General features: G+C 36.6%; 1 protein-coding gene across 6 annotated transcripts in view; it reads right to left on the bottom strand.

Moving 5' to 3' along the window:
• Positions 1–22,147, bottom strand: part of LOC111047296 (cyclin-dependent kinase 14) — a 331,518-nt gene that overhangs the window by 35,945 nt on the left and 273,426 nt on the right. The window lies entirely within an intron of this gene.

Genomic DNA, 22,147 nt, shown 5'->3' with positions numbered 1-22,147 from the left:
ATTTTAATAGAAAAACCAAGTATTCAATATTTGAATCAGCAAGTCATAAATAAATATAATGATGAAACATTGTTTACCATATTTTCTGTTATATAAACACTGGAAAACGGGGGTTAATTCAAAGTTAGTGCCGTCTTTAAATATTAAATTATCGTGCGTCATGTTGCTATTGTAGAAAAGTGAAAATGAAAGTATTCATTTCATATTTAGTACTACATTTGAGTGAATGGATGAATGATTATCCTTTTACGAAATGAAACATGAGCTTTGTGAGGAATGTGACACACATATTTATGTAGTCAAATAAGTGAGCATTACGTTTCTATTAAAACAGAGTATGTACTTCCATATAATATACTCTTTTTTGACACACATATTTTTATTGATTCGACACAATATCTTCTGCCTCTACCTGATACACCATTATTCAACTTGACACACTATAAAATAGGAGACAATATCTGCCTGACAGCAGCCTTGTCATGTATGGGGCGATTGAGGGCTAAACAGATTGTGACACTAAACGGAAAATAATCGAGCAACTGGCAGTCGACAGTTGATTAATTGTCACGTCACATCTGGATTTATTGCACAGTAATTGGCCGCTGTGAACTTGAGCAAGCTACTGTCGTAAACTGTATACAGTTGCTGGTGATTGGTCCTGATTTACTGCTTTGTGATTCACTTTGATATACACGCTGTCTCTATCACTGATCTATGTTGTTCTAATGGCATGCTATTGTTTGACATGCTCAACAACAAAATATAACAAGTTGTTAAATTCATCGTGATAAATATGAATATTTCATTCAGTTTTGTGCTACTGATCAGTGATGCAAACATGTGAGAGAACGATCTTGTTTTGACATCTTCAACATTAACTTATTATTGAATGTCATGGTAATAAATATGACAGTGTAGGCATGGTTTCAAAACTGATTGATGGTTGTGTTACTTGGGGTCACTTTTCGAGTTGATATAGTAATTGTGATGAAAATGAACTTGGACTTCTGTATGCTATAGAGAAATGTGTCACTGGCCAATCATCAAGAGCGCTAGTTAACATATCCAACTAAACATGACAAGTTATGAACGTTTCAGGGTTCGACAATTTAGTTATTATATAATATTCTATTATAGGTTTTATATTCTATTATAATATATATTATTAGGTTTTTTCAATTGTAAGAATTTAATTGTCTTTGGTCCGGTTACACAAAAGTCGGTTAGATTTTAACCGTGATTAATTTTACGAGAACCAATCAGAGAAAGCCTTTTAGAAAAGACGGCTTCTCTGATTGGTTCTCATGAAATTAATCACAGTTAAAATTTAACCGGTTTTTGTGCAACCGGCACTCTGTAATCTCGAGAATAATGTTTTTATGTTAACAACATTCAAACTTTCCCGCTCTGGATTAATTTTTATGCCGAGAATTCAACCAATATTACATGAATACTCTCATAAGAGCCAATGATATTTTAAAATGTATATTAATATTTCTTCCCATTTATATTAAAATGTGAGCAAATGAGAGATAGCATCCATAACTTTCCAACTGTTGACCTTTTTGTAAAAATGTGCAGTAGCAGAAGTCTTCGGGGTAGTCAAAGCATTTGATTTGGATTTTTCTCTAATAATCATAATTAATTAATAAGCATAATTAATTGAAAAGATGAAAAACAACCCTTTATAGAATCATGTTGTGAGGATCACTTACAACTGGGTTGCAATGCGAAAATTCAACAGTATCAATTTTTTGTTGAGGGTGATGCCCACATGAGCTAGTGAGATATCAGGTTGATGAATAGATGATAATTGAAATTTCTGAAAAGCTGAATGATCTGGACTTAAGTTAAGATACTACTTACAAGCTTCAATAATGATTATCTTCCAACAAAACGTCACTTACCTGGAACAAAAACAGAAAAATTATTAATTACATTGACAAGGATGTAGTTCAATAATTGTTATATTAAAAATTGATATACGTGCTGAGGATGGTTGAAAGGCAAGGGAGGGATAATGGAAGACAGAATATACAGTTTAGGATGAATTTCACTGATGAGTCTCATGAAAAATCAATGAAATGATGTATTGTTAATATTTAATGGTCAAATATTCAACCAAACTGATATATTTGTTCAGATTTGCATGTTTATTCCTTGTAAATATAAAATTGATCATAATTGTAATGAGTTGGAACAATACTTCATTTCTGAATCACTGTTACTTGAATAATGGTAAAGCTTCAGGACAAAATGTTTCTCAATATGGACATCATCCCTTCAAAAACTGACATTTAGTGCTACCTCAACTGCAATAAATTCCATATAACCTGGTTTTATTACCAAAAACGAGTAAAAACGTTCAATCCATTAGTGGAAAAATGATCGAGTCGAGAGTAAAAGAACGACGGCGACTATAAATCACAACAAATCACTCAGACTTCTTTACTCTTTACTCTTTACTGCGTTCCTTCCTTTAATCCTTTGACTTGATACTTCAGACTCGATAAAAGAAGCTCCATCTCCTTATAGGATTAATAAAAGCGATCGTAATAGTTGACAACTAGCCTTGTGCTGCAGAAGAAAGAGAGAGAGCGAAATGGAAAGAGAGAAAGAGAAAGAATGGAGAGAAAAGAAAATGGACAAAATAAAGCACATACAACTTGTTAGTGGCTAGCATGTGCGCGCGCGCCTGGGGAAATTATAGAGAAAAGCTGGAAATTATTCTACAGTAAAATAAAAGTTTACGATCAAGAAACAAAATCCACCCTACTTGCGTGCGCCTTGCATGGCTTGGATTTACAGCTCACATCCACCTTAAAACTACTTCAACTCCTTCAGTATCTTCTTCTTCTTCCTCTTCCACTTATTATTCTTGTTTTTCTTCACCCTCTTCTTATTTCCCGATTCCTTCTTCTACTCACATTCGGTCCTCTTCAACTGTTCCTTGGAATCAGCGCGTGCATTGTATATACGCGCCTATGCTGGACTTTTACGACCCGGCACTTCTCAATTTTATCTTTCTTTTCTTATTCTTCTTATCCTCCTCCTCCTCCTCCTCCTCCTCCTTCTTCTTCTTCTTTTCTCACTTCTTCTTTTTCATCTATTTATCATTTCCATTTCAATCCATACTTCTAATATTTTTCTTGGTTTTTCCTGTTATTTTCTTCTTCAGCTTTTCGCGTTTCTACCAAAACACCATACACACCAATATTGGTGAAAGGTACAAAAATATCCAATAACAAACTATTTCGCCTTGTGACATCTTTCCTTGTGACATCTTTCCTAGTATCCGCATTCTTTCTCTTGATTAGTCAACAACTCAAAATGAGTCCAATTTAAAATCCTGTCATAAGGTTGCAGCACCCTTGTTGGATGACAAATAAACACTCCACTCCGCCTACTCTCTCCTGATTGGTTGACGTTTCGAAAATAGACGGCAGCAGCTGTTGGGTAATATTTTAGAACATCGCCCAATCTCTCCCGATTGATTCTAAACTTTGCCAATAGGTAGCAGCATTTGATGGATGATATGAAATGATGTTTATGAACGATGATCATAAATTAAAAATAATTGTTGGTTTACTTTTTGAATTTAATGAAAGTCTTCAATGTTCTAACAAACCGTAAATTTAGCCCTGCACTGCAATGGTCCCAAAAATTCACTGGTAGAGCCACTAAACTGAAGTCCTGTGTTCAAAGTAAGAAATTAAATTAACAATATTCAATTGCTTTAATTCAATTTCATCTACATTGGATCCCTCATGGCAATTTGTAGATATCATGCTATTCCTTTTCAAAAGCAGATGCCTTCAATTGGGAGAAAAGTAGCTGCAACTTAATTACCGAGCCATGGCACACGATCCAACTCGGCACGGGCAGAAAAACAAGCAGCTCAAGATAAAGCGGCGAAAATGAGAGGTGACAATTTTCACGTTGATGGCGAAGTGAATGGGCCGAAAACGCTTAGACTGGTGTGGTCGCACTTACAGGGAGTCCCTCCCTGGGGATGCGCCGCTCACAAAAACATTGCCAGAAAGCTTGCCTGCAATCTGTAGTTCACACAACCTCCACTAGGCGGCAAACGTGGAAGAATTAAATGCTAGAAGTTAGTGCAGACAACACAGAAGGGCTCAAAATGAGAGAGAACAGGAGAAAAAACAGACGTAGTGGGGAATATGGTGGGAGACAGAAAGGGATAGTGGTAGGAAGGGATAGAGAAAGAGCTGATAAACAAGTGTATTGATAGAATACTGAAAAAAATGAGATGGGAGAAATGAAAGTGGATATGAGAATGGATTGCAGGAAGTAGAAGAGGATTGAACAAGAAATGAGGAGGTAAAGCAAACAAAGAAGGTTGCAAAGAAACGTAGAAAAGGATGTACAATATGAGAGAAAGTAAGAGAGCGTAGTATAAGAGTTTGAGAGAAAGTAAAATAAAGCAGTAAATAATCGCAGAGGACAATAGAGAACGATGGGATTAAACAAACAGTGGATTGAATTGAGAATATGATTTGAAACTGATAAGTAGGATTAGTATAAAGAGGTGAAGAAGATGATAATGAAAATATGGGAAAGGGAATGAAGAATTATACAAAAAAGATTAACGAAGAGAGCTATGAATTTGAAAAAAGTAAGAAAACAGTATGAGAGGAAGAAGTCGAGGAGGATGAAAAAATGAGCAAAGAGCTAGTCATCAGTTAGAAGAAGAGAGAGAGAATTAAAATAGATTTATTGGAATGTATGAGGAGATAGAAAATGAGGAATAAGACTCGAGGAGGGGAGGAGTAAAAACAGGAGTAGTAAAAGGTGAAAACGGGGAAAAAGATAGGAAGAGGACGAGAAGAGAAAAGAGGAGGAGGATGAAGGGAGAAGTAGGAGTGGGAGAGCATTTAGCAGTGTTTTGAGAGGACTTGCAGTTGGTATCCTCCAGGGAAGGGGAGGGGGGATTTAGCAATGGCAAATCGTCGTCACAGACAAAGGTGTAACAAAGTCACGTAGCCAGGCATTTGCCACAATGGGGGTTGAGGAGATGGCTGGTTAGGTAGTATTTTGATAGAAACCGCGTTTGCAGCATGAGAGGAATACTGGGCCTAATCGGTCGGTTAACCGACATCAAAACTCAGTTCCCGTTCTGTCCTCCGCAACTGGAGCAAAGAAGAAGGAAGACTGAGAGGAGAAGGAGGAGCAGGGTAAATAGAAGAGGAGGATGAGAGGAAGAAGGATCAGGAGAAAGAGTGAATGAGTGAAGGTGTTATCAGGAGAGGATGGGTATACACTGATAATCCACCTACAAGACACACCGCCGCATATTAATAGCGGGCAAATAGGCCTAAGGGATAACATAGTTTTTTCATAAAACCAAACTTTCTTGGCATTTTTTCAATATTCTTTCAAGAAGAAGCCTCTTTGTGCTCCTGATATGACATTATATTTCCACAGTGTTTCACAAAAAGATACTTATTTTACTTATTAGAAATGTTCGCACTTCCTGGATGCTGATTGGTTCAATAAACCGAAACCAATAATTTAATATTTGCAGATATTATGGGAAATTCACAAGGAATGCTGCCAAATAGATCGTATCATGACTATTTCAAAGATAGATTTATAATGAAAAAAAAACAAATATCAGTTACTTATTAGTCTTGAATGCACCAAAAATTGAATGTTTCAAAGTTTGAAATGATTGTGTCAAAACCACCAAAATACCATTGTTTTGTGGAGAAAGAGTGTGATTAAATCGATCATAGATAGATTCATGTCAAACTCGAAAAGACTTGTACAGCAGTAGTGGGATTGGTGGGGGAAGATTTCGAAAAATCAAGAACTACAATTCCACCACTTTGAATTTCCATGGGAATGAATTGGTCGAAAAAACCCTCCTCTCTGGACCATGTCACTTGGAATTGTTCAACAAAGTAGCTGCCAACATACACTGGAAAGGCGGAGTCAAACGAACTGACAGAAAACAAACAGAACTTGATTTCGGACACAAAACAGACAGACGGGAGTCGAGATTGTGACACAAATCAGAGACACGAGTTAGCCAGCAGCTAGCTGTCTTTTTAGCAAACATGACTCAAAGCAAATGAGGCAAGCAGAAAAGAGAGGGAAGAGAAAGAGAGGAATAGTGGAAATGATATGCTTGATCACAAAGTACATCTCATATTAGAATGGGGAGGAAAGAATGAAGTTGACGAGGAGGGATATGCTGAGGAAGGGCATGAGGAAAAAGAGGATTCGGAAAAGAAGATAGAGGAAGAGAAGGAAGTAACGATGAAGATGAAAACAAGGGGAGGAAAGAGGAAAAATGGGACAGAAATGTAATAGAGGGGAGATTGGAAGAGGAGAACATGAATAATAAAAATGTAGGTGGAGAGGAGGGATAGATTGTTATGGTGGGAGAGAAGAAAAAGTTATGTTAGATATGGGGGAATAATGAGAAAGAAAGGAAACGATATGCGATAGAGGATAGGGAACATGGGTGAGGGAATAGAAAAGAGAAAATGGATGTAAAGGGAAGAAATGTAGGAGAAATAACAGAAATATGAAAAAGTAGGAAGACAGAATAAGACAAAGGATACGGAGAAAATGAAATTAAAAAAAAATCGGGCAGGATTGGAAAACATAGAACGAAAGCAAGAAAGAAATAAGAGGATGAAGAGAAAGATGGAGGAGAACATACATAACTAGGACGGACAAGGCGAAAAGGAGAAGGAAAACTACTCCACATGAGAAAAATAAGAATACAGATGCAATGGGAAAGGAATGAGCAAATGAAAAAGCAAAGGCAAAAGAGAAAAGAAAGTTATGATGAAAAAGAGAATGATGTACAGTCGAGGAGAGGAAGAGGTACAGAGGAGATGATAGAGAAAAATTTGAGGTCGATAACAAAAAAGAGAAATTTGAGTACAATGATGACAAGTCAAAGGAAGACAAAGAAACAGAGATTGAGCTCACAAAGCGGATGACACGTTGTAATTGGGAATGAGGGAAAAAGAGAGAGGAGAAGAGAGAAACAGACCAGTTGATATTACTCTCAAACTTGTCAACTGGAAAAAAGCATTGACCAAATAGTGTAGTGTGTGGAAGCCCCGATACTCTTACCATGTATTGATGAGAGCTTTGCTCATACCAGAATCTGTGCTTCACTGGTCGATTTTTTTCTCCCAATATACAAATTAACACTCTTTCCAATATGTGCAGCTAACTGTAACGAGAAAAAAGCTCAACGCTGAACCGCTTTGGAATTAATTAATTGGGGCCTCAAAGCTCCAAATTGAAGCCTACATTTTTTGGGAATGGACCGTTTTAATCATACGTTTCTTTGCGTCATCAATATTCTAACATAAAAACTAGTAAATGGAAAAAATGTGTAGTGGGAAAATATTGGCCAAAGTGTCATTTGATGGGAAACATTTTCCATCACTGATACTTGGTGATTACATTGAATTCCACCACATTCTTCCAGAGACCTTTAGAGTCTTTAGAAGACCATTAGAGCCTACCACAGTATCAACAAGAATCGAGTTCCCTATTCCTTCAAACACTTTCATTATTTTTATTACATCAATCCAGCAGTTTCTTATTAGGTTCACGATTCATTCATTATCCCATTGTATCATTACGACAAATTGCTGGACTCATATATTTGATTTTGAAAATGTAATATTTTTATAAATCGCACGTTATAAATTAAAAGTGTAATATCTTGTTTATTTCATTTGATAGATTGAGGAAATAATTCACAATTGATTAATGTTTTGAAGTTCAACATGACTCGACAAATTATACCATAAGATTCACAACAATGTACAAGAATTTTACAACAAATGTATCAAATAACATTTCCGCGTCATTTAATTAAACAATTCTCATCAACATTCCATTCTCCAACACAAGAAATTCAATTGCACAAACATTAGCTTCCCACCAAACAGTATAAAAAGAGCAGCAATGAGTCTGTCGGGGTTTCTAGAGAGATTGAATACTCTAATCTAATTGAAAATTCAAGTGAACCACGCCAAGAATATCAATTAACAGACCGAGACGCTACCCTTTAGTAGGCATTTGCTGCAATTAATACGCTACTGGCGTATTAATTTGTACGCCACTGGAGCAATAATGTATCACCATGTATTCTGTTAATCGTCGTTCGGCATTAAAAAATACGCACGAATATTACTCATGTAATAACGTAGGAACAGTTTTAATTAAAAAGGAACTTCAGATTAATCAGATACAGTATACAGAAAGTTCCATAGAAATGGATCTCGGTTCAAACGTCTTCAAAAATAGTCTAAAATACACCTGACGGTTTACATTGGGGAATAAATTTATCTACCTCTTAGAAGAACAATGTTATTATTTTTAACTAGGAAAAAAAATACTATCCATAATATTCTGCAACATATATTTTTCCTCCAGCTACTGTCTAAAGTACTTACTTTACTCCCTGAAACATAATACTAAAGTGTCACTTTTTCGCTCTCGGTAGTAAAAAACTGAAAAACTCCCTAGGGAGTAAAAGTGACTCCATTTAAATAACATAGGAAGAATCTCTAATTCAAAAACTCACATTGTAATAGGTTAGAAGGTCGAAGCTCAGATAAGAAAGCGTAATAGAGGTGTCTGTCATTGAGTCAACTGAATTCAATACCACAACAAGAACTTTGAACAACTCATGCAATATATGTTTGTATGATATTATATTCTTATTTTGTAGACGATAAAAATTTAAACAATTTTAAAAATATTTTATTCTATTCAAAATACCAGCCAACAAATATTTTTGATCTGCAATTCAAATCTGAAACGCGTGATCTAGAGTCAGCCATTTTTGGTAGCCGCTCAGCTGATATAATTGTTACAACTTTTGCCGATAGATAGCGCAATCGGCAGTGCCAATCAGCCGACCGGTTTTTAAGTTTTAGATTTTAGGTTATGTTGTTAGGAAACATTGTCACCAATACGTAAGTTTTTAAAATGATTTTATTTGCAGTTTCTATAAAAAAATGTAGATGGAGGAAAAATGTTGTGTACATCACGAGCGAAAAATACTTTTTCTCCCTCAGGAAAATTGTTGCCCTCGGCTTCGCCTCGGGCTTCAAACTTTTTCCCACAGGGAGAAAAAGTCATACTTTTCACTCTTGATATACAAATGACTATATTTACTCATGAGTAAAAATGATTCTGTATAGTTTCATTGAATTTTTGACAAATTTAATATCAGGCCCAAACTTCCAAGTATTTTTTTAGTTTTTAAACAATAGTGAGATTATTGATTGAAAAATGTCAAATAACCGGGAAACAGGGGAGAAATTGGCGTTTTTCTAAGGAATTTTTCTAATGACTACTAAAGCATCAAGTGATACTGTGATCACCTACTTTTTGATAGACACTCTCTTTAAAAAGCAGATCTTCCCAAGTATAGTAATTGTATGGTTAGATTTGACACAAAGGGCGAAATGTCACAAATAATTGTCATCATGCTTGCTTTCAATTAGTGACTTGAATACAGTTTAATCGGATTACTCCAATATCAATCAAATGTGCTTTGTAGCTTGTCTCCGGGGAAATAGAACAGTGCCTGCCTGCCTGTTCTAGTTTGATGAGCGTGCTTTGAGAGCTATTATTCTATGCACTGGAGAGATGGAATTTCTCTGATTCCATTCATAAAAGACTGAATGGAGTAATTGTTTGGAACTGATTCGATTGTATACTTGGAAGGTAGAACACTGTGATAAAATCGAGCAATATTCGAGGGAATGTTTGAAGCAAATTAAATTTTGTTGAAGGTCTTCAGTTCGTACAATCAGATGTTTTCATTCACTTAACTTCTCTCAGGACATAAGTTTAGTAGGTTATACAACTGTTTCAAGAAGCTGTGAATGATGTATTCATTCTAGCTAACATCACAAATGAGACAAGCATTCAATACAGAATGCATCCTTTCCTAATACTGAACTAATTTACACTGATCTCTATGACCTGTGTAGGTTCCGATTGACCTATCCCTAGTCCTTTAACCTTTAACCCTTTCAAGTGACACAGGATGAGTTGCGGAAATTATCTGTCTGCTTCTTTGGAGGTCTTGTTAGAAACTTTTGAGATCGTTCGGTTTCCAAGTATCGAACACGTATAAAACAACTGGCATCCTGACAGGTAAGAACCTGCCGATCTCGTTTTCTTCCTACACTTCTGCCTTCTGCCCTCTACCTGAGTCGCACAAGAAGTGTTCAATTTCCTTCCAAGTTTCTTCCCTTCTTTTCAGAACTCTTCCATCACCATCCTACCACCGGTTTTAGTACTTCGGCTTTTTCGATTACATCTTCTTGCTAGATTGTCTTGTAACCTTTTTTGCTATCTAGTACACTTCTTTTCACTGATTATTTCTTCTTTTATTTTCTATACCATTCTTCTTCCTCGACCTTTTCTTCATTCATCTTCTATTCCTTTTTTCCTCCCCTTCTCCAATCATCTTGCACCGATTCTTCAACCGTCAAAATTAAATATTTTCAGTTTATGTTGTTTTCGAGTAAAAAAATGGACTAAATTTTAGAAGAGAGGAATCACAACCCTATTTCGGACTTTTAAAATGTTATCCACATTTTTGAGAGAAATAGTACAAGATTCCTTAGTTTTTCTCTCTCGGTCAGTGCTTTTTTGTAGAAAAAATAAATAATTATTCTATATTCTTGAATTTATGTCTTGATTTTCAAAGTCTGGAGTTACTTTCTTACTTTCCACTAAAGTAAAATTATAAAATTAGAAGTGAATCTATTATTCCCTTATAAAGTGGAGGATACTGGAAATTAATCTTGATTCTATTTCTCTACTTCTTCCTCCTTCAAAATCTACTTCCTCTTCTTCAAATATTTTTTTCTACTTGACGCGGTTTTCTTTCAATTATTATCTCTATCATTTCAATCTAAAATCACCACCTATCAGTCATTTATAAATTTCTCAAACGCAAGGCTTATTCTTCCTTTTATCTTCTTTTTCCAGATTCTTCTTTTCTGTGACTTTTCCAAACGTTTTTAGAAAATGTCATCATTCATAAAACTCTGTTTCTTCCTGCATCTTCTTCCTCTTTATCTCTTCTTATTTCTCATTCACCTTTTCATCCTATTTTACTTCATCTGCTACCCCTCACTTTCTCTTATTCTTCCTCATCTTCTTTTCCCTTTTCCGTTGAATAATTAGCATTACCGTTAATTAAAATTAGTGTATAAGCCAGTAAATATTGTAACATACATAAAGAATTCCAATCTAATCTAATCTCTTTTTCCTTGTTTTCATAAACCTATTCATCCTTCCTTACTTCATCTGCTACCATTCCTTCTTCATCTTCTTCGCCTTACTTCATCTTACTGAATCTTGTACCTCTCCATCTCTTCTCATTCATCATTCACCTATTCATCCCATCTTACTTCATCACCTACCCATTACCTTCTCACCTTCTTCTTCTTCGTCTTCTTCCCTCCTTCCTTATCCTTATTTTTTCTCATCATCATCATCATCATCGTTGAGTGCTTCTTCTCAGTTTTCTTCCTATTATGATCACTCTTCAATCACCTATTTCCTTAATCTTATCCATACATTTCAACTGCTTCTCCTTTATCTCCTCCTATCCTCCCACACATCACCTTAGTTTTTCTGACCCACATCACTTCACTCGATCGTGTTTTCGGTCCAATCTTGCATCACTCCTCCTCCTACTCCACCGCCCCAACAGGCACACCAAATCTCCTGTATTTCTAGTTGAACGGGTGACATGTTCGGTTCCTTTTACTAGCCAACCAACTTCTTTCTCCACAGGCTGCACCACTCTGGCCCTGCTAACCCATTTTTACTACTTGGCCAAGTGTGGCGTTCCACATCGGCTGACTCGATATATTGAAAATTGCATCGGACAGGCCACCTCCCCCCTCAATCTAACTCTCTCCCACTCTCTCACACCCTCTCTCTCTCTCACCCACACACAAGACCAATGCTCCTTGTTCCTTGTTTCGATTGGAAACCTCCCGAGCGGAAGCGAACGTGTGATCTTCCTCAGCTTTTCCTCTCTACAACCCTTGCACGAGTTCATTTATCCTACTTTTTCCTCTTCCACCGTCTTTTTCCTTCTATCCGCTCTCATTCTCCTATAGTCTTTCATGTTGGATTTCAAGTGTACCGCAGGATCCCCTACAACTTCAATCGATTTGAGGGAAGTTTTGAACTTTCCGAATCGAATTTCTCAAACTAAAATTTGTTGGTTATCTCATTTTGTATGTGTTTGATGTGAGATAGAAGTAATATTTAGAATAGAATATAACAGATAAAGAATATACTGTGAATAGTAAGATTAATGAGCTAGATAGAATAACTAGAGACAAAAAGGGACTATGAAGCATCATGTTACCAAAAGGTTACCAACCTTTTTGGTTACCTGCTATAATTCATATTTTCACTCCAGAAACCAGTCCATGCTCAAAAAAGGGTATGGAGAGAAAAGTTGGGAAGACAATTTTTGACCCCGCAGTTCTGTTTAGGGTAGTTAGGAGGTGAACATATCAAAAGTCCTCACCCCTACCCCCTGTGCTAAGGGGGTAATAATTTCCCACAATATTCATTCCACAACTTTTTTTTATATCTCCACTAGTTTTCGAGATATCCGCTCTTGAAGGTGTGACATGTTTGGAAAAAACACGTTTGCCACCAATTTTTATTCTATTTTTGCTTTCATAATTTTTTAAAAATCCATGCTGATTATGAGCTTATAAGGCATTAAATTCTCTTCAATTTGATGTATAATTTCACGCTTTTACGAATTTCCCTACACATTTTGTAGCATCTTTAGTGTTGAGTGTGAAATCTCAATTTTTGCAACAATAGACCAATTGACAAAGGAATTTGGAGGGAATCTTTTAAACAAAAATTTTGACTTTGCAGCTTTGTTAAGACTAGTTGGGAGGAGAACATATCAAAAGTTCCCAACTCATGTGCTAAGGGGATGAGGGTGGTTTAAAAGTTGCATTTTACAGCGTTTTGCTTCCACGCTCATATCTAGAGAACAATGTGTCCAACCGACTGGAATAACTATTCAAAAATGAAGCTTGATAAATTCTCTACACTTTTTGTTGAGTGGAATTTTGTGATATTCCCAACAGTTCCCAAGATATTCGCTCTTGAAGGTGTGTAATTGTTGGAATAACAGGTTTTTATCCAATGTTTTGCTGTTTCAGGGCTTATACCTCACCAACAATGCATCATGAAAACTGATGCTTATCGTGGGTTTGTCGAGGATTGAATTCTCTTTGAAATGATGTATTATTTCACTATTCCAAGTTTTCCTCTCATTGTTATAGTAGCTTCAATGTAGGGGGTGAAATTTTCATTGCTGCAACAACTGACCGTTTGACTTGCAGATGATATCTGTTAACAAATTTTTGTCTGAACGATATAAAAAATATATTGTGATGCAACGAATGAAAAAGTAGTATTATTCTGTTTCCAAGATAATAACTTTATTCTACTCTTAACTCTACTACTTCTCCCTATACAGATCATTTTCACTTCAGATTTCCATTGAAAGAGAATTTCAAGTTGTAACTGTCCATTAGAATGACTGAAATAGAAAGCTACTAACGAAATTATTAGCTCTCTTGGATGGCCACTATATTGGAGTTGAGCATCAACATTCCCAATGATAAAAATATCCACCAGTACGAAAAATGAAAGATAAGTCATCTTATGCCAAAATGATGGAAAATCTGTGAAAGCAGTACGACTTATTTCGCTTCGACTGTTAAAAGGTTAAATGCTGCCTGACAGAGAGCAGCAATCCGATTACCAATGAATGACTGTCTGCTTCTTCAATTCCCAAAGCATTACAACAGATTTTCTCTTCGATTCGAATGCTACACGAATAACTGCCGTGCCTCTAAAATCACTACCAGCTTATTCAAAACGACTTGACAGATGGAATTTGAAGCCTAGAAAAGAGGCTTATTAATGGAAATGTTCAAATGGTAGCGATCCTTGGAGACAGTCGTTCTAGGAATAGTTGTATTAGGTGGGAATTCCTTCCTTCACTTAAATAATTTATAATTTATTTCATTGAATATAACAAATCATAATTATAATATAAAATATGATTGGGAATAATACGAAAAGTGGAGAAGTACTCGTAATAGAAGTAGAGATGAAAATAATGGGACGTTGGATGAAAGGAAGAGAAATCAAATTGAAGATATAGATATCACAATAAATGAACAGGTGAGAAAGAGGGGGAGTGAGTGACTTCTTTTTCTAGATTAGAGTTCTAATTTATGAAGTCACAATAATATTGTGGCTTATACACTAATTAACATTAAAAAGAGAGTGGGACAGATCATTAGAGTTGGAGAGAAAATATTTCTGTTAGAGACACAAAGAGTGAAAAATACAGATATAAAATATAATAGTAAGAGAAGTTGATAGAGGCTGACTAGAAAGAGAGAGAGAGAGAGAGTGAGTAAGATTGAGGAAGGAGTTGATGAGCAAAAATATGAATTGAAGAAAGAGGGGGAAAGTGAGAGAGAAACGCCGCATTTCTAGGTCATCCAGGCTCTCACATCAGCATGACGTCAGAGAGTGCATGTGTGCGCGCGTGTGGCGGTGAGTCACAAAGCAACGAGGGGCTTTCCCAGCAAATACAACCAGTTCATGAATTTCCCGGCCTAAATCATACAGCCAGCCGGCTTTAGCAGCCGCTTTCCCAGGAGAATTTGTAGTGCGTACAGCAGTTGCTTGTAGTAGTACAGCAGTAGATTCAGCTAATCGGTTTGGACATTTGCTGCACGAGGAAATATTGTAGCGCAGTCTGGAGACTGGAGAAGACGAAGAAAAAGATGAAAGACGGAGGAATAGAGGGAAAAGAAAAAGATGAGAATGAGATAGAATTAGAAGAATTGAAAGCGTGAGGAAAAGTGTTGAATGGTTTGCATTTCACAGAAATGTGCAATGATGGAAGGATATGAAAATCTTGATGAAAACAGGAAATGATGAGGAGGAGAAGATGAAAAGAAAGAGGAGGAAGAAAAGAGGATCGAGACAAGAGGAAAAGAAGGAGGATGTAGAGAAGTAGAGCAAAAGCTGGAATGGATGGGAAGTAGAGAAAAGGAAGAGGAGGAGGAGATGATGAAGAAAAAACATGAGTTGGCGTAGGAGGTGAAAGAAGAGGAAGAGGAAGGATGAAGTGGAGAGGAAGAACGAAATAAAAAGGAAGAATAAGACATCAAAGGAACAATCATGAGATGAGAAAAAATATATCTAAAGTAGTAAAATAGAAGGAAAAGAAAAAGAGGCAGAGGAGAAGGAGAAGAGGGAATAGCTGGAGGAGGAGGTTTTTGAAATACGGGACATGGAAGGAAATACTAGGACGAGGAGTAAGGAAACAAGAAAGAACGAAAGAAGAAAGAGACATCGGATGGGGAGATAAAATAAAAGAAATGTCCAGAAGAAGGGGAAGCAGTGTAGTAAGAAGAATGAGAAGAGGCAGCGGACGCGTGAGAAGAAGGGAAGGAAAATGCTGTTGAATGGGCCAACTTGTGAGATTTCCACGAAAAGAGTTACATGAGTCGAGAGCTCCGAATAAGCAGAATGCTTCACATTCTCTGCAACGTCCATTAATGAAATTCTTTTTCATAATCCTGCAGAGCGGTAATTCTTCTACATTGTATCACAGTCGTCATGAAATCACGTATTAAATAGAAATTGAAACTGTATAATGAACTTCAAAACACTATGAATAGTGAGTTATGGATTTGTTCCATAATCATGGAACACAGTCTATTCAACTAATCAGTAGAATCTATTCAACACGAAATCTCTCATTTCAGTTACCGATATCCGAATGTCCCAATCTGCTTATGTAGGGCTCTGGGGCATGAAACAGTTGCAACTGCAACACCAATGTACAATGATATGGCCAGTGACCACCAGTGCACTTTCCACGTGCTCGAACAATAACCGTGTTTACCAAACGTGCACGTATGCGTGCGCACATGCTTGTGTGAGTGTTCACGTGAAGTTTGCGGTGTGCGGCTCAGAGCTGTGTGACAACGCACGATTTATATCGCAACTATCGCTGGCGAGTCCAATCATTGAAGGCAAACAAGAATCTATGTGCTTTTGCCAAACCAGCGCACGGTTCGTTTGTGGATTTGTATTTTTTCGGCGATGAAGCGATCGCCAACGATTGCGATCGTGCGTCGTAAACAATAATTCTGCTATCAATTCCCGATCGGGCGTTTTGGAGTGGGAGGGGGGAGGTTTGTTTTGGGCAGATTTACTATTTGTGGCCGGCCGATTCTTGTGGTTTGCTTTGTGGTTGTCCGGTGTGAGTGTGTGCGTGTGTGTGCACTCTATCTTGTTTGCTCTTGCCCTCTTCTTTCTCTCTCATTTGAAAATACTTTCAAATGCAGACTGCTCCGAAATAAACCACTGAATCGAGTTCAGTGACTGACAAGTTGAAAGAATACAAAAATCTTATAGTACAGCAGACAAATAAATGCTCGATTACTCGATTAACTTATTCATGATTATATAATCAGGTACAGATTATTAAATACTAAGAAGTGAACAGCAGGGTAAAACTATTATTCCCTCGATATTGAACTGTCTCATAAATAAGGTTATGAATCTCAGTCTAATTTTGCGTAAAAAATTTATACACTGATGTTGATCTCAAAAGAATAAAGGTGCATAATATATGAGGGTTGAGAGAGATTTCCTAGGGTTTGATAAATTGCACAATATCAGTTTGAATATTTCCGCGGTACGACTACTTCTAGTCTTCATATCACTAGTGGATGGGATAAAAAGCTACATCTACTTTATCCAGTGGTTTGATATTAGTTATTGAGTCATTGAAGAAGTATAGTTTAAAGCTATATTCCATAGGAAAACCTGGCACTTGATAAGTAATGATCAACCTGACAACCAATTACAAAAATTTAAGATCCTAAATAAATTATTACTGAATCCCTGACTTCAACAGTATGGTAATGGAAATATAAATATGTTATTGGAATTTGTTCGGCTCAAATAATTGAATATTCAGAAGTGATGTTCGATATTCAAGTAATTAATTTTGGATGTGGTGGGGCTGATATGAGGAATGGTGAATGCATAATGTTTGAATACGAATAAATTCTACCACAAAAATGCTGTAAGTTTAGCATTTGAATTTCAAATTGGAATTCGCTCAATTTCATAACATTTTTCATTATACTTTCGTAATTGCCATCCTATATTCCTAGTGTCAACTGTTTGGATGACAAAACAGAAATTCATAGCTGGAGATATCAGACAAGTTTTGCGCCTTGAAGTGTACAACACTGCTGGGTGTTGACAGACGTCAACCCTTTTCTGTTTCGCACAATGGGGGAAGTTTTTCGAAATCGAAGCAAGAACAAAAGGGATGTTTTTCGTTGTTATCGGGTTGCAAGCTTTCATGACGACAACTGAGGAAGGAATAAAGAGAAAGAGAAATATGTCTATTCATCAAATTTATGAGAAGAGGCTGCGATAAAAGAAGAGAGGGAATACCCCAGTGAGAGAAAAATAATACAAAATTGATATAGAATTATAATTTAAATTCTGATAAAAATTACTAACAGTAAGAAGATAATTACAATTTAGAGTAAATGTTATCACTATGAGCTCTGTGAAAAATTAATATACAAAGTAACAAAAATATGTGAAAATAATAGTGGGTTGTGTTTTAGATGAATGGGTGAGGAGGTTGCATCAGGACTGTCTTTATTGACATCAAAAAGAGAAAGTAAAATACTGTAAAGACGAAATTCGTGTAGAAGTGTGAGTCAAAGTTTCGTGTGAGAGAAAAAGAGTGATTAAATTAGAGTTTTATTTATGTATGTTACAATATTAAATGGCTTATAGACTAATTTACATTAAATGACGGTAATCCTAATTATTCAACGAATTTTAACTAAGTATAAAAAATTAATAATCAATGAGAAAAAAAATTCAATGCAATTAGAATAACAATAATATAATATTGTGATGTATCTTTATGTATCAGCGATGTTTCAACATAATATCCTTCCCATAAACATACGACCGGGCTGGTGAGAGAGAGAAATTAGATGAAAGGGCATAGGAATATGATATAAGATGAGAAGAATGTTGTGAGAGGGCATAGACTGTGTAGGAGAGAGATGAAAAACGGATTCAAGGGAGATGAATACGATGAGAGCATGAAACAAAGAGTTTACAAGATAGAGGAAGCGATAAATAGTGATTGAGAGAGGGAAGTAAGGTTGTGTGAGAAAGAGAGCGGAATTGAAGAAAAGAGTTCAAGTGCGAATAACAAATGGTTTTGTTTACGGAGGGATGATGGCTTGGTTGAGGGAATGAATTGAAAAGGGAGAGTTGCGCCGTTCGACATTTTCTGTTCAACACTGCATCAAGGTTTATGTGTTACAACAGTTGAAGATTTACAGGAAATCCAGATCCGACTCTTGTCAGTGAAGCTGCAGAAACGAGAAGCATAACAAAGTTGCGACATAATCGAATTGGAGAGGAAACTGTTTCCGTGATGGAGGAAATATGATTATTGTTCTAGTTACTAGCGCACGTCTATCACTACATATATAATATATTCACCGAGACGATGTTCGTTTACAAGTAGTGAACCATATATGTATAGATTCTCTTGAGCAGTGATGCTGTTAAAATGCACTAGAACAAGGTAATTGCGTTATTCTGTGAAATTTCAACTAAGTAAGTTCAAACTTCCGTTAATGTAATCAAGGAGTTTGCATCGCACAAGTAACGTTTGTTGAAGTAAACTATTAAGTACGGTAGTAGGTCATAGTATAGTAATAGTGTATTGGAATTCTATAGTTTCATGTTACGTAAGCATAAACTTATTAGTAAGGAGTAATCGTTTTACAGATTTAGTCTTTATACGAGTGAACTCATGACCGCGATTTGAATATACAACATTACAATATCCTAGTCTTCTTAAATTTATGTTCCCAAACCCTTCCAAGAAAGATGATAGCTTATAAGGAGATAAATTAGAGATGTACCTGAATGATTACAATTTCCAGGGAAAAAGTTGCAACGTAGTACCAGATATTCGATTAATTCATCTGGCAATCGATGATTATCCATCTTCGAAACTATAAAGTTCGTTTAATGTTACCTATGAGTTTTATTATACTGTTAAGTTAGATCTGTCAGATTTTTATTGTACTCATTCATAGCATTTTTATTTAATTTGAAAGTATATTTAGATGTGAACATCTCCGAAAAGGTTTGAAATATCGATGTGCAGTTTTCGCTATTCATTTTCTCTTGAAATATTGTATCGAAATTAACATATGAATCCCATTCTATTCGAAAAAATGAGGTTGAATTCAAAATGGCAGATGCAAGAATTTTGAACAACAGAAAAGATTTTCTTTAATTCAAATGGGATTCCCAATAAAACTTATTGTCGAATTATCCTTGTAATATAAATATTAAGGTGCTCCTATACATATTACTTACTCTGTATAGAAATGTTGAAGGTATTCAATTCGATTCCATGACGATTCAAATCAAGCGATGTTCCTGCATCGTAATGTCACAGTTCAATTCAGGATGCAATTATCAGCAATGCTCTATCAGAGATTACTATCAATTATTAGAGAACCTTGTAAGGGTAGGCTACCCCGTTATTTCTGATTTTGTTAATTTCCTGATTGTGCGATAGAGAGGGTTGATTTCGCACTTTATTTCCTCCACTGCTTCCGGAGAGTGGTGCACCCTTATGGCCGATGAGGGGAGATTCCATGGTATTAGGAGAGGGCCGGCCATCATGGACGAGAGCAAGAAGAGAAAGAAATAGAGCAGGTCATTGGCGAAAAAGGGAGGAGATAGTGGGATATAGCGAATATATAGAGAAGGGATGAAAGGAAGGAGATAAAGAAGAATTGGAAGAGAAAAAGGAGAGGAAGAGAGAGAATAATAAAAAAAACGAGAGTGGAGCGAAAGACGTTGAGATAATTAGAAGAGAGAAGAACGAGAAGAAGAGGATGAATTATGCAGGGCAGGAATCGAATAATGGGAAGGCAGAAAAAAGAAGAGGAATAAAAAATATGAAGGAGGAAGGAATAAGAAGAAAAAGAAGACGAAAAAGGATATGATAAATAAGGCCGAGAAGATGTAGTAAGAGGAGAGAGAGGTGTAGAAAACTAATTAAAAACCTAAAGAGTGAAGTTGATAAAGAAGAAGTTCCTGGTGAAATCGTGAGGAGATTGGATTTGGATTGGAGTTCTATATTTATGTAGGAGGAAGAGGAGAGGACGAAAAGAAGAAGGTGAGAGAGGAGAACTAGAAGGGGAATCAACAGCAGGAGGTAGAAAGAAAGAGGAAGTAGAACATGAATTGAATGAAAATGAGTAATATTGGAAGAGGAAGAAGAGAATGACACGACGTGGAGGAGGATTGGGTAGAGAAGCAGAAGAATGGTAGATGAAAGTGGAAGGGGAAGAAAAGGATTTGAGACAGAGGAAGAGAGGAAGAGAAAGCCATAATAGGGAGGATAAGGGTCGACGCCTGAGGGTTGGAGTGCTAGTATGACCGGGGTCCACCGAATGGATATCGATGTAAATACTTTTCATTTATAAATTTACGACCACTGACCGTGCCTACGGTAACCGCAGGGGAGAGGAGAATCACAGAGTGCTAGAGAGTGAGAGTGAGGGAGATCAGAAGCTGCATGCACATTTCCACCGATAGTGTAAGGACGCGATTTCGGCTTGCGAATAATGTGCATGCTTATGGGTTGTGTGGGGATGAATGAGCCTGAAGGGACATGGGACTCGTAGCAAGCAGCCTTCTTATCTTGGCAAAGTGATGATTTAGAAGGCACTTGTGCGGTGCGTCGTAGAATCAATATCTGACACATTCGTTTTCAGTTAGCGTGCATCGTTTGTTGAGAAGCGGGCTTTTGGAAATGTCGTCGAAGCCACGTTTTGAGTTATGCTGTATCAGTGTTCATAATTGATTCCTGTGTTCAATGGTGCGGAATGAAAATATGTTTAAGCTTTATAGGAAAATTTTGTTTTTTGTGTTTATAAGAACATAATTGTGAGATGTGGCTGAAGTTATTCAGGTCACACTGGTTGATTTCAATTTGTCAACTCTCTGACATCACTCACATTGGGTTTAGCCAGCATTTACCTGTGTGCATTTTATAAGGAGTTGTTTGATTTGAGCTGAACTCACACTTATGCGACTCAAGTCGAGAAGAGACTGCGACTCTAATCTCTTCTTGACGCAGCATGTGTTTTCAAATGGTGACACTCAGACCAGTCGATTCTAGACCCAGACTAGTCGACCCAGACCTTACGACTGTGAGACTGAGTCTAGCATCGTCTTGACTTGCATAGTACCATGCATTTTTAATGAAAGAGAGGTTATGTTTTATGAAAGTGAAATTCTATCATTTTGGATGAGAAAATATTCATAATGATTATTATAAAATTTGTTACATGCGCAGAAGTTACGAATAGGATCTCATATTTTTAATAATGTGAGGTTAGAAGAGAAGTAGTGACAAGAGCAAAGAAAAAAGACATAAGGTCGAGAGACTGGAGTATCCTCGAATGGAGTCGTACGATTTGAGTCGAGGTAGTGTGAGTTGAGCCTCAGTGGTTGCGCTGATAAGCTGTCGCTTGGATAAATCAAGAGTCATGCGCCTGCTACTCCTGTTGGAAGGGTGACCGCTTGAGTCAACTCCTCTGAATATTATTCATGAATTGTATAAAATCGCTTCCCGGTGGTTCGGAACCCACCTAAAACTGTTGGTTCATTCATATTTCATTATCATCCACCTCATTATCCTCGCACAAGCCTAGAGCTGATGTGGCCATCACCCTCAGTAAAAAAAAAACCCTTGTTCATCTGAAACACGTATCGACTGAGAAGTTCCAGTTGTTGCCTAAAAGCAACTTATTGGACTTAAAAAAAGAGGATTCGAAAAAAATATATCGCTGACTATGAGGAAAATTTGATATAACTTTCAGTATTAATCTTGACTGTGAGTGTGTATCATCAGGCTTGAAATATGTCAGTTTTACATGGTGACAAATAT

The sequence above is a fragment of the Nilaparvata lugens genome, chromosome 5, assembly GCF_014356525.2.
Source record: "Nilaparvata lugens isolate BPH chromosome 5, ASM1435652v1, whole genome shotgun sequence".
In the NCBI taxonomy this organism is placed as follows: Eukaryota; Metazoa; Arthropoda; class Insecta; order Hemiptera; family Delphacidae; genus Nilaparvata; species Nilaparvata lugens.
The sequence above is the reverse complement of the archived record's forward strand: the minus strand, read 5'-3'. Positions and strand labels throughout refer to the sequence as shown.